Genomic DNA, 10956 nt, shown 5'->3' with positions numbered 1-10956 from the left:
CCAGTGCAGGGGACTTGGGTTCGAACCCTGGTCCGGGAAGATCCCACATGCCGTGGAGCAACTAAGCCTGTGTGCCACAACTACTGAGCCTGCACTCTAGAGCCCGCGAGCCACAACTATTGAGCCCGCGTGCCACAACTACTGAAGCCCGCACACCTAGAGCCCGTGCTCCGCGGCAAGAGAAGCCACCGCAGTGAGAAGCCCGCGTATTGCAACGAAGAGTAGCCCCCCGCTTGCCGCAACTAGAGAAAGCCCACGCGCAACAACGAAGACCCAATACAGCCAAACAATAAATAAATAAATAAATAAATAAATAAATTTATATATATATAAAAAAGAAAGGATTGCTGGTTCTACTATTTCTTTTTATTTATTTATTTTCCTACAAGAAGGATTTGTTTTGTTACTGAGTACTTTGTGCTTAACACTAAATTAAGGGCTTGGATGGAAAAAGGAGATTTGAAAATTTAGAAAGCTTGGCTTTTACCCTTGAAGGCTTTGTATCATGGAGGAGATGCCATGAAGATATGACATACTAAGAGAACGTTGGTCATTACAGTGAATCACTGGAAGATAAGGTAGACAATAAGAACTGGGTATAGAATTCCCCTTGGCTGTAGGCCCCATGGGGCAGGAAGTTTTGTTCATTTTGTTCATGTTCACTGATGCATGCCCAGTGCCTAGAACAGTGCCAGGCAGAGTCGGCACTTACTCACTCATTGGTGTTTATTGAATCAATGAAGAAAGCAGTGATGCTTCTGAGGGACAGAAGAGTGTGAAGGCTGCAGGGCTTTGAACGCTTGCAGAAAAGTTTGATTTTGACAGAGTAAGAGAGGCACATATGTTCTGCAGCAGAGAGTTGGTGTAATAGCAATTGTTCCAGGTAAACTGTTCCTGCAGCTGTCACTTCAGCTGGAATAGAGGTGATAGAAACTAAAACCCCTACTACTGCAAACCGAGCCAGAATGTAAGTTTGCAAATCTTAGGCCAAGTACTACACCCTCTTTATTCCAGCTTCTCTTGTAATCTAGTCTTTCTGTTCTGCTTATCTCTGCCGTCTCCAGTTTCTGGTGTCCTCTATAGAGTCCACATCAGAGCACAGCTTTTGATGTAATATTATAGACTTAATATCTCCAGCCAACTTTTTTTCAAAACGTTTCTTAATTATACTACTGTTCATTATCTTTGAAGTATGTAATTTTAAAATGACAATCTCCTTTTTTCCCAAAATGCTCGCTAAATATTTAAACTATGAAATGTATTCAGTCTTCTTTTTCTTTCTGGCTAAATCTATTTTTACCCTCTCTGGGGGACTGCAAGAAATTATTGACTGCGTTTAAGGTGAGATTTCCACATATTTTTTGCAGCTATGCTTGATTTGCCACGGCTTAGTGTTCATGTTTTGATTTGGTCATAATTACTAGATCTGCTGCTACTGTTGATCTAATTCTCTTCTTATTGGTAAGCTGCATATCCTTAGTTAACTTTCTATTCCTGTATAATTTTATTGGTATAAGGAATGTGGGAGATACTAGAGCTATACCTTAGTCCTTTATTATTGAAACTGCTTACAAGATTTACACATCAATGTTTTTAATGCATATGTTTATACCAGTGAAGGTTTATGTTTTGTATAAAAGTTAATATTTTTATAATATATTTTAGCATTTTCTATTTCATTTCACTATTAAGTACTTATTTACTATTTCCTATATTTTATGAATTTTTATAGTCAACAAATTCAGAAAAGTGGGCAAATTGAATTCTCAGTTCCGGCTTGCTGGAAGATAAATATAGAATTGGCAGAGGTTTCCTTGTTCTGAATCCACGTTATTCCTCTTGAAGGGACCATATTTCTTTCTATATGCATTTAAGTTGCTCCTTAATACACAGGCATGCAATTTGAATGCTATTGATAGTAGAACAATGCTGCTAATTTCCAGGGCTTTCTCTTCATTCTCTGGTTTATTACTCATTAAATCTGCCACCCAGTGTCTCACACTTGACTGGATCTCTATATGACCATTATCATCAGCAACCACAAAATACATGCCAGTTTCTAACTACCTGCTGGGTCTTCAAGATTTAAAATGTAAGACTTAGACCCTGCCCTCAAGGAGCTTACAGTTTAGAGAAGAAAAAAATGACCATTTCAAAAATGCCAACCTGCAGCGACAAGCAACAGCATGGCAGAGCTCAGAAAGGAGGAGTGAAGAGAGTTCCCGCACAGCCCCAGGAGCTGCAGCAGTACTCCTCTCTCCTCCAGGACTTCATGGTGTGTTTACTCAGGTGCTGCATTAACTTTTTCCCTATGGTGCCTACTAGGTCCTCCTCTATTTAAAGGGGATATTAGCACTGAATTATAGAATCTTAGAGTTGGCATGGAGCTCATAGGTCATTTAATCCAACCTGCTCATTTTAAAAAACTGGCAGTCTGAGGCCCAAAGATGTTAAGCAGCTTGGCCAAGGTCATGCAGCTAGTTTAGTAATGACATTGGAACCATAAACCATGTCTTCTGATAGTTGCTTTTGCTGCTACTCCTCAGATTGATGGCATTTTTCACCATCAGATCAAATATTTGTTCATTCGTTCCTTCCTAAGAAAGAGCACCTGCCTGTTTGAGACAGTGTGTTTGGCACTGGGGTTGCAAGGTGAGTGCGAATGAGACCACGTTGGGGCGGGTCAGGTGACCATATAAATTAACCACCAAGCTGAGACCCTTTGAAACAGTGAAAGGGTCTAATGATAACTATATGCACATCAGGTGTAATCCAAGACAAGTGCCCTGATGGACGCCAGGTCTATGCAGGATATATACACGGCCTGTACAGGATACTGTGAGGGCACAGAGGTGGGAGGGGCCAAGTCGCTGTGGGGGAGGGGTGTCCAGGCAGGGAAGGCTTCATGGAGGAGGTGATGCTTGAAGTTACTGAGGTTTTGATGTTCACCAAGAAGATGGTGGAGGAAGGGTGCTTCCCATCCTTGGTGTGCTCTAGACACAGCAGAACAGCTGACAAGGACCGAGCCTACAGAGGGAATCCTAGCCTAGAGGACTTCTCCCACCATATTCAGCAAGTGGATGGGGCTTTGTCCTTTGTAGGGGATGGTTATTTGGTTATCCAGGCAGCAAATATTTGTTGAGTATCTACTAGGTAGCAGGCACTGCTGTAGGCACTACCATGGGCAAGACAGATACCTGCTCTGAGAGGCAACACAGCGTAGTGGTCCAGCAGGGACCCTTGCAGTGAACACATCACCTTGCTCAAGCTGCACAGCTCCAGGGGTTTGGTTTCCTCATTTATAAAAAGGGTTAAGAATCCCTCTTCATAGGTCACTGTTGCAGGATCTGAATGAGTTTAACATTCACAATGTTAGAACAGCGCCTGGAACATAGTAGGTGCTCATAAACAAGTCTGTGAAGTAAACTGAGCTTATAGTTAGTTGGGAGAACCACAGCAAATTTATTACATAAAGTCTATAAAGAAAATAGGAAAGCGGGACTTCCCTGCCGGTCCAGTGGTTAAGACTTCCACTGCAGGGGGCATGGGTTCGATCCCTGGTTGGGGAACTAAGATCCCACATGCTGTGTGGTGCGGCTGGGGAGAAAAAAAAAAGACTATAAAAGAAAAAAAGAAAGAAAATAGGAAAGCTTCTCTTACAGTTGAAGCTGTCATACAGTTGTGACTGTATGACAAAAAGGAACATTCCAGGGAGAGGCAACAACTTGACCAAAGCCCTCTGTGGGACGGGCATTGGTGTGTTCAAAAAGCAGCAGACCAGAGAGGCCAAGGTGGCGAGGCCAGGCATACAAAACTTGCCGTGAGCTGAGAATGTACTCCCACGGTGGGGGTAACCCATGGTGGTCGTGGAAGCAGGGGAATGACAAGGTCAAATTTATATTTCAGAAAGAACTCTGAAGTGGGAAATCCAGGAGAAGCAGGGGAGGCAGGGCCAAAAGATGGGTTCTCATTGGCACTTGAGGCTGAGAGGCTCTGTAAGGACTGCAGTGGAGGGCAGTCTGCAACCAATTTGGAGATTCAAGAATCAACAGTGACAGCTTAAAACCATGGGGGTGGGGGGAACAAGATGTCCCATGGAAAGTGTAGAAGGAGTCCAGAATCCCAGGGACAGGGCTCCATCGGGGAGGACCATGCCTGGCCCATTTTTGGCACTCAATTACTGCTTGAAGAATGAATGGGTGTAGGAAGTGGCCCACAGAGGAAGAGGAGCCTGTGAAAATAGCTGAGAAGGAAAGACCAGAGAGGTAGGACCCAGAGAATGAAAGCAGTGTAGAGGAGAGTGGAGGAGAGTGTCAAGCAGGAGGGAGGGGTTGAGGGGTGAGATGAAACTGGAAGACCACACCTGGATGGGGAGCCACCATGACATCACTGGCAACTTTTGCCAGCAGTGTCAGTGCAGTTGGGGGTGGCAGAGTTGGAATGCAGTGATTGGGAAGTAAGAAAAGATGGAGTGCCTACACCCTTCTTTCAAGGAGCACAGCTGTGAAGCGAAGAGCAGAAGGAAAGAAACAAGCTTGTGTGTGGCCTACAAGAAGGTGTCAGGGGGCTTCCCTGGTGGCGCAGTGGTTGAGAATCTGCCTGCTAATGCGGGGGACACGGGTTCGAGCCCTGGTCTGGGAAGATCCCACATGCCGCGGAGCAACTGGGCCCGTGAGCCACAACTACTGAGCCTGCGCGTCTGGAGCCTGTGCTCCGCAACAAGAGAGGCCGCGATAGTGAGAGGCCCACGCACCGCGATGAAGAGTGGCCCCCGCTTGCCGCAATTAGAGAAAGCCCTCGCACAGAAACGAAGACCAAATACAGCCAAAAATAAATAAATAAAAATAAATTAAAAAAAAAAAAAAGAAGGTGTCAGGAGAGATGAAGGGCTTGAAAATGGAACCTGGAAATAAGGGATAAGGGATAGAGTAGGAGATGCTCAGTGTGCGACAGTCAGGGTGGCAGACAGGTCCCGAGATTAGCTCCAGCTGAGAGAAGACATGCCTTCCTCTGACCCCGGAGAGAGGTCGTGAGGGAGAGCATTTGGAGGGTGCGGTGCAAGAGGTCGAGGGAGTTTACGCTTGAAAACCCTTGGAATAGTAGTCTCGGGCGGAGAAGACAGTGTAGTTGATGTAGGCTTTGAATTCCAACCACTTTCTCTCTGACAGAAGCCATGTCATACTGCTCCTAACTTCTTTGGAGGGAGAAGCTGTGCCAGTGATAGCAGGAAGCCCACTTCCTGGGACCACTAGTCATGCCAGAGGTCGGTGAGGACCCAGGGAGGTGTGCTACACAGAAAGGAGAGCTGAGAGTCCAAAGCAGGACATGGTGGCCCCAGCTGACAGATACAGGAGTTTCTGTCCTGACCTTCCCGCACCACCTGGCCAGCAACTTCACTGTTAGAGCTTCCGCAGGACCCTCCTGTGAGGAACGCTGTTTCCTGCCCGATCCTCCCCTCCTAACAGGGTTTGGCTATGCTCCCTCCTCCCTGTGCCTTCCTCTGCCCCCAAGCCCGTGTGCACCAGGCCTTCCCTGCTGCCCCCTGTGAACTCCCGCAGTGCCCACCCACCTAGTTTGGCATTTTAAAAAATAAGTTTATTTATTTTATTTGTTCATTTTTGGCTGTGTTGGGTCTTCGTTGCTGCGCGCGGGCTTTCTCTAGTTGTGGCGAGCGGGGGCTTCTCTTGTTGCAGAGCACAGACTCTAGGCGCACGGGCTTCAGTAGTTGTGGCTCACGGGCTCTAGAGTGCAGCCTCAGTAGTTGTGCCGCACGGGCTTAGTTGCTCCGCGGCATGTGGGATCTTCCCGGACCAGGGTTCAAACCCGTGTCCCCTGCATTGGCAGGCGGACTCTCAACCACTGCGCCACCAGGGAAGCTCCATAGTTTGGCATTCACCGCATGCCCTCTTGCAGTTAAAAACCTCTAGTATGTCTTATTCTCCCTCCAGTGGAGGAAGCCCCCTGAAGGCTTAACATGTGCTTGTTTCCTCCACTGTGTCTGGAATCAGGCCTTGAAAATAGCCATTCAGTAAATGCTCGTGAAGATAGTGGGAGAGCAGGCCACCGTGTAGTGGCTGAGGACACAGGTCGACGAGAGGGATTGCCAGGAAAGAGGTGGAATTTGTAAAAGTAACTATCAACTATCAGAAGTAATTCAAATGGGATGAAATGGTGGGAGGCAGGGGATGTTGAGTCGCTTTGGCAGGAAGACCCAGCCAGTGGGTGTAGTTGAAAGAGGAAGAGGAAGCAAGAGGGCCTGGGGAGAAGGAGCTGGTGGCGAGTTAAGCCTGGGTGGGAATGGGTTGGTCACTGACAGCCACAGAAGGCTCTAGAGAGACGTGTATCACATGCTCCAGGCAAGAGCTGGAAAAAGCAGCACTAGGTGACCGGCAGGCCATCCATTGCTGGAGGCCGGACACCGGGCAGTGGGGGAGATGGTGATGAGCAGGGTTGATGGTCAGAGACGAGAGTGAGAAGGTAACCGACAGATTGGAAGAGGACTCAAAACGTGGCAGAGAAAGACCAGTGCTCGGCAGAGGGCACGGAGTGAGGAGGGTGGTGGAACTCACAGAGCCCAAGCTTCGCCCCGTGAGTGGGAGAGAAGGAATAAAGAAAAGCTAACGAACACTGCATTTTCTGGTGAACACCATCCAACCCTGTTCAAAGGTGTTGTTCCTGCGGGTACCCAAGTCTCTCTCTCGGAGATCCCCCCCTCGGTGGTCTTGAGGGAGAGTGCTGGCATCTTCCCTCTGTGGAAGCTGAAGGGGCCAGCCCCTCCTCCCCTCACCTGGTGCAGCTGGGGCTGGCTTGTGACATAGGTTTGACCCAGCAGACCCTCTGTGGCAGGATGTTGACAGCCGAGCAGGAGACCTTAGGATGTGGTGGAAAGTGGAGATCATTCCTACCTGGCAGCCTGTTCCTACTAAGTCACTAGCAGTGGGACCACAGAGCTCCCTGGCCTCCCACCAACACAAACCTGGTCCCCCAGCCCCCAGTCAATTCTGGGAGCCATCTCTACCACCACCTCCACCTCCACACTCGCACATACACGCTCTCCTTAAATTCCTCTCTGCTTTGGTTAGCTGCAGTCAGTTTCTGTTGTTTGCAACCAAGAACCCTGACAATCCGAGAGTTCAATCCTGTTAATTAAAGGTTGAGAACGCCGTCCTATTCCTACGCAGATGTGGAGTCTGTGGAAAAATTTGGAAGGACTGCAGTTTGGTTCATCTCTTTGGTCTCCTAAGTGCCAGATGCTGTGTGCTGAGTACTGAGGATAGAAAGACAAACACAGCAGACCCTGCTCTTCATGTAAGCAAGTGAGTGTGTCTTAGTTTGAGTTCACCCGGAAGCAAACCCCGAGACAAGTGTAAGTAGTTTATTTGGGAAGTGGTCTGGGAAGCACAGATAGGGGAGCAGGGAAATAAGACAAGGAAGGGAAGGAGGCCAACAGAGGGCACATCATCAAAACTACTGCACAGGGCCACTGAGCTCAGCCTGGCTGGGGCCTGTGGGAGACCATGTAGCACAGGCCTCAAAGTGTCATTTATCCACCAGCTGCCATCTGTCATTGGTTGAGGGCTGCCTCCAGAGGCCCTGGGCCCCCTGGCACTTTCACTGCCTGGTCCACGTGCAGTGAGCAGCCTGAGAAGCCCTCAGGCAGAGGCACAGAATGGAGACTGCTGAGGGGCCATGTGTGGGCCACCACATCCAGGGCTGCAGAATGCAGTGGAGAGAAAGTTCTATGGGTTCTTTGAGAGAACTAGGACAGGGACAGTGGGCCCCAGAAGAGAGCTGTCAACTCCTGAAAGAAAGTGTCAGCACACTTGAGCAAAGTCCTTCACTAAGGCTTTCTAGGTATGATGGATTTTGAATTCGAAACTGCAGATGTGGTAAAGGAAGGTCATATGAGGAGAAAACCTTCAGTGCCAAGGTCCCACCACAAGAGGAGCCAGCCTAGCTGGAGGAAGACTGCTGGGCAAGAGGAAGGAGATGGGTGAGTGGAGGCCCGAGCCCGGCAGCATCTCCCCAGACCCCCTGCTCCCAGGGGCCACCCGCTGCCACCAGCTGCCAGAGATACCCTCTAAACCATTCACTTTTTCTTTTTTTAATTTATTTATTTTTGGCTGCGTTGGGTCTTCGTTGCTGTGCGTGGGCTTTCTCTAGTTGCGGCGAGCGGGGGCTACTCTTTGTTGCGGTGCGTGGGCTTCTCATTGCGGTGGCTTCTCTTGTTGCAGAGCACAGGCTCTAGGTGCGCAGGCTTCGGTAGCTGTGGCACGCGGGCTCAATAGTTGTGGCTCGCAGGCTCTATTGTGCAGGCTCAGCAGTTGTGGTTCACGGGCTTAGTTGCTCCGCGGCATGTGGGATCTTCCCGGACCAGGGATTGAACCCGTGTCCCCTGCATCAGCAGGCGGATTCTTAACCACTGTACCACCGAGGAAGTCCGTAAACCATTCACTTTTATTGAGGGCCCAACCCTGTCCCAGCTCTTCACACTGATCCTTAACTCCCCATGAGGAGGTGTAATGATTACCCCACTTCAGAGACTGAGGGCAAAGCACTGGGAGGATAAGGGTCTTACCCAAGGTCATGTGGCTAGGGTTTGAACCCAGGTAGCCTGGTTCCCAGGCCTGTGTTCCCAGCAGGATTATTTAAACATACAGCTGAGCGTGTTCCTGCTCTGTTAACACACAGATGGCTGTGTGTGTTGAATGACAAGTGACATAAAATGCAGTTCTCAGAGGGCAGATGGCTGCTTGGATGGCTGCAGAAGGATGGCCAGGCATGGGTGGAGTGTAGAGGTATGGTGAGGAGTTTACCCTGGGTGCCGGGCATGGCTGCAGGCTGGGGGATGAGACATGTCACATGACATGGCTGAGAAACCCAACCTGGGGTCACTGTCAGGCACCAGCAGGCACTTGGTTTGCAAAGGCCGTGGAAGACCCTGCCTGCCCTTTCTCTCAAACAGAACCACAGTCCAGTGGAGGAGATCAAAAAGGCCACAACAAATGGCAGAGGGAGGTGACAGCAGCCTGGGAGTGGAGGAGGACCTAGGAAGTAGAAGGGCAGTGTGATCCGAATCCTCCTTTGTCTGGGAGGAGGCCCTGCTCCCAAATCCTCCCCCTCCACACACCCCTCCCTCCTGCCTGCCGGCTCCCGTCCACCCAGCGCCCAGGCTAAAGGCTCCTGCCTGCTCCAGGCCCAGCAGTCACAGCTGCACACCCCTCTGCCCCCTCCTCTCTCCGCGCAAGGTTCAGCAGGTTGCAGTTAACACATGTGTGCTGCAGTTTTCAGTTGGAAAATGCCCCATGCCCCACCACCCAGATGTCTACTGTCCTCTTTGATCAATGTTGTGCATGAGGAGGTCGAGTTTCAGGCAACGGGCCGGCAGCAATGTGCTCTCTGGGGCCCAGCCGGGGCCTGGGAGCTCATGGGCTTGTGACAAGTCTGAGGACATCAGTCCCTGGGACAAAGCCCTGGGCCTTCGCTGCTTAGCTGTGCCTGGGGTGATGCGGTGGCTCTTTGGGTGCTGGGGTGATGCACCAGATAAAAGGAGCTGAGCCTCACGGGATGCTCTTCTGGAGATACTTTGGACCGCCCAGCTCCAGCTTGCTTTCATCTCGAGATTCTCCAGGGTAGGTAGGCATGAGGCAAGGTTGTTAAATTGAAGTTCTGCTTCCCTCTGAGAGAGAGAGAGAGAGAGCGAGAGAGTGAGAGCCCAGCCAGGGGCCTAGGTGCCTTTAACTTCTTCAGCGATTGTGCCACGGATGGGCCCTGGGTTTGCAGGGGCTGCAGCTGAGGGGCAGGCAGCAGAGGGTGGCCCGGCTGTGAGAAGGCTGCTCCACGCCCACGGACACACTGCCTCCAGTCTCCCTTGGGTTCCAGCAGCCTCCCCCTGCAGTTGGGGGACTGGGGCGGAAGCTGCCTCTTGGGGAGGAGAGGAAGGAGGTGGGGCAAGGAAGGCAGGCTTGTCTGCAAGGCTCCGGCAGCTTCTGTGACTGGAGCAGAAGTTTATTCTAAAAAGCGGGGTACGTGGCTGTGTGGGCAGGGTCCCTCCAAAAGGGAGATTTGGCCTGGGTCTTGTCCACAGCTCTGGGTGACCTTGATGTCCTAGGTGTCAGGTGTGCACTTGGCGGGAGCTGGACAGAGAAGCTTTGGGGGAAGGGAGCTGGGGTGGGGGAACAAACTGGGCCTTTGCCCTTAGGTGATGGGCCTCTGTCCTGGCCCTGACTAGCTCTCAACCTGAACGCGGGCTTGAGCATCCTCTGTCTAGGTGGGTCTGCAGGCCCATCCCGCCTGTGGTTCTCACTTTGCCCTGCTCCACCCTCAGCTCAGCTGCAGAAATTCTTCAGGGTTCCCCCCACCCCGCCTGGCTTAGCCTGACATTCTTCTCTCACCTCCACCACGACCCCCATTCCAGGGCCCAGCCTCATGCACAGGTGGCCACAGACCCCTGCCCTGTGAGGCTGGACTGGATAGAATTTTGGCCAGAGGCATAGGGAGGCTCTGGGCAGGTGGGTTCAGGGGACCAGGGCCTCTTCTGGCCAGTGGACCGCTGTGCCTTGTGCCCCAGCAGGTGCCCTGGCCTCCCTGACAGGAGCCCTGCAACTTCTGCCCTGCCCTGGCAGGCTTTTAATACCTGCCTAATCCTTTCTGTTGATGAGGCTGGCTGTGGGGTGGGAAGAGGGGTCAGTGAGCTGAGAGAGGCCCTGGGAGCAGCTCTGCCCGAAGCCCAGAGACCCTGGGAGTGGTGGGCCGGTGTTCTGGGCCCTCAAAACCAGGGTCGCTCAGGCAGGTTGTCAGCCCAGGAGCGGGGCCGTGCCCTGGGGCTCCGAACTGAGCTCGTGGGGACAAAGTACTTAGATATGATTTGAAACTGTGTTTGGATAATTGACTGTTGGTAAGTGACTTCTGCGACTCCTGGGCTAAGGAAACTTGGCCTTGGCAGGGCAGACGGGG

The sequence above is a fragment of the Eschrichtius robustus genome, chromosome 11 (assembly GCF_028021215.1).
Source record: "Eschrichtius robustus isolate mEscRob2 chromosome 11, mEscRob2.pri, whole genome shotgun sequence".
In the NCBI taxonomy this organism is placed as follows: Eukaryota; Metazoa; Chordata; class Mammalia; order Artiodactyla; family Eschrichtiidae; genus Eschrichtius; species Eschrichtius robustus.
This window is presented reverse-complemented; position numbering follows the sequence as displayed.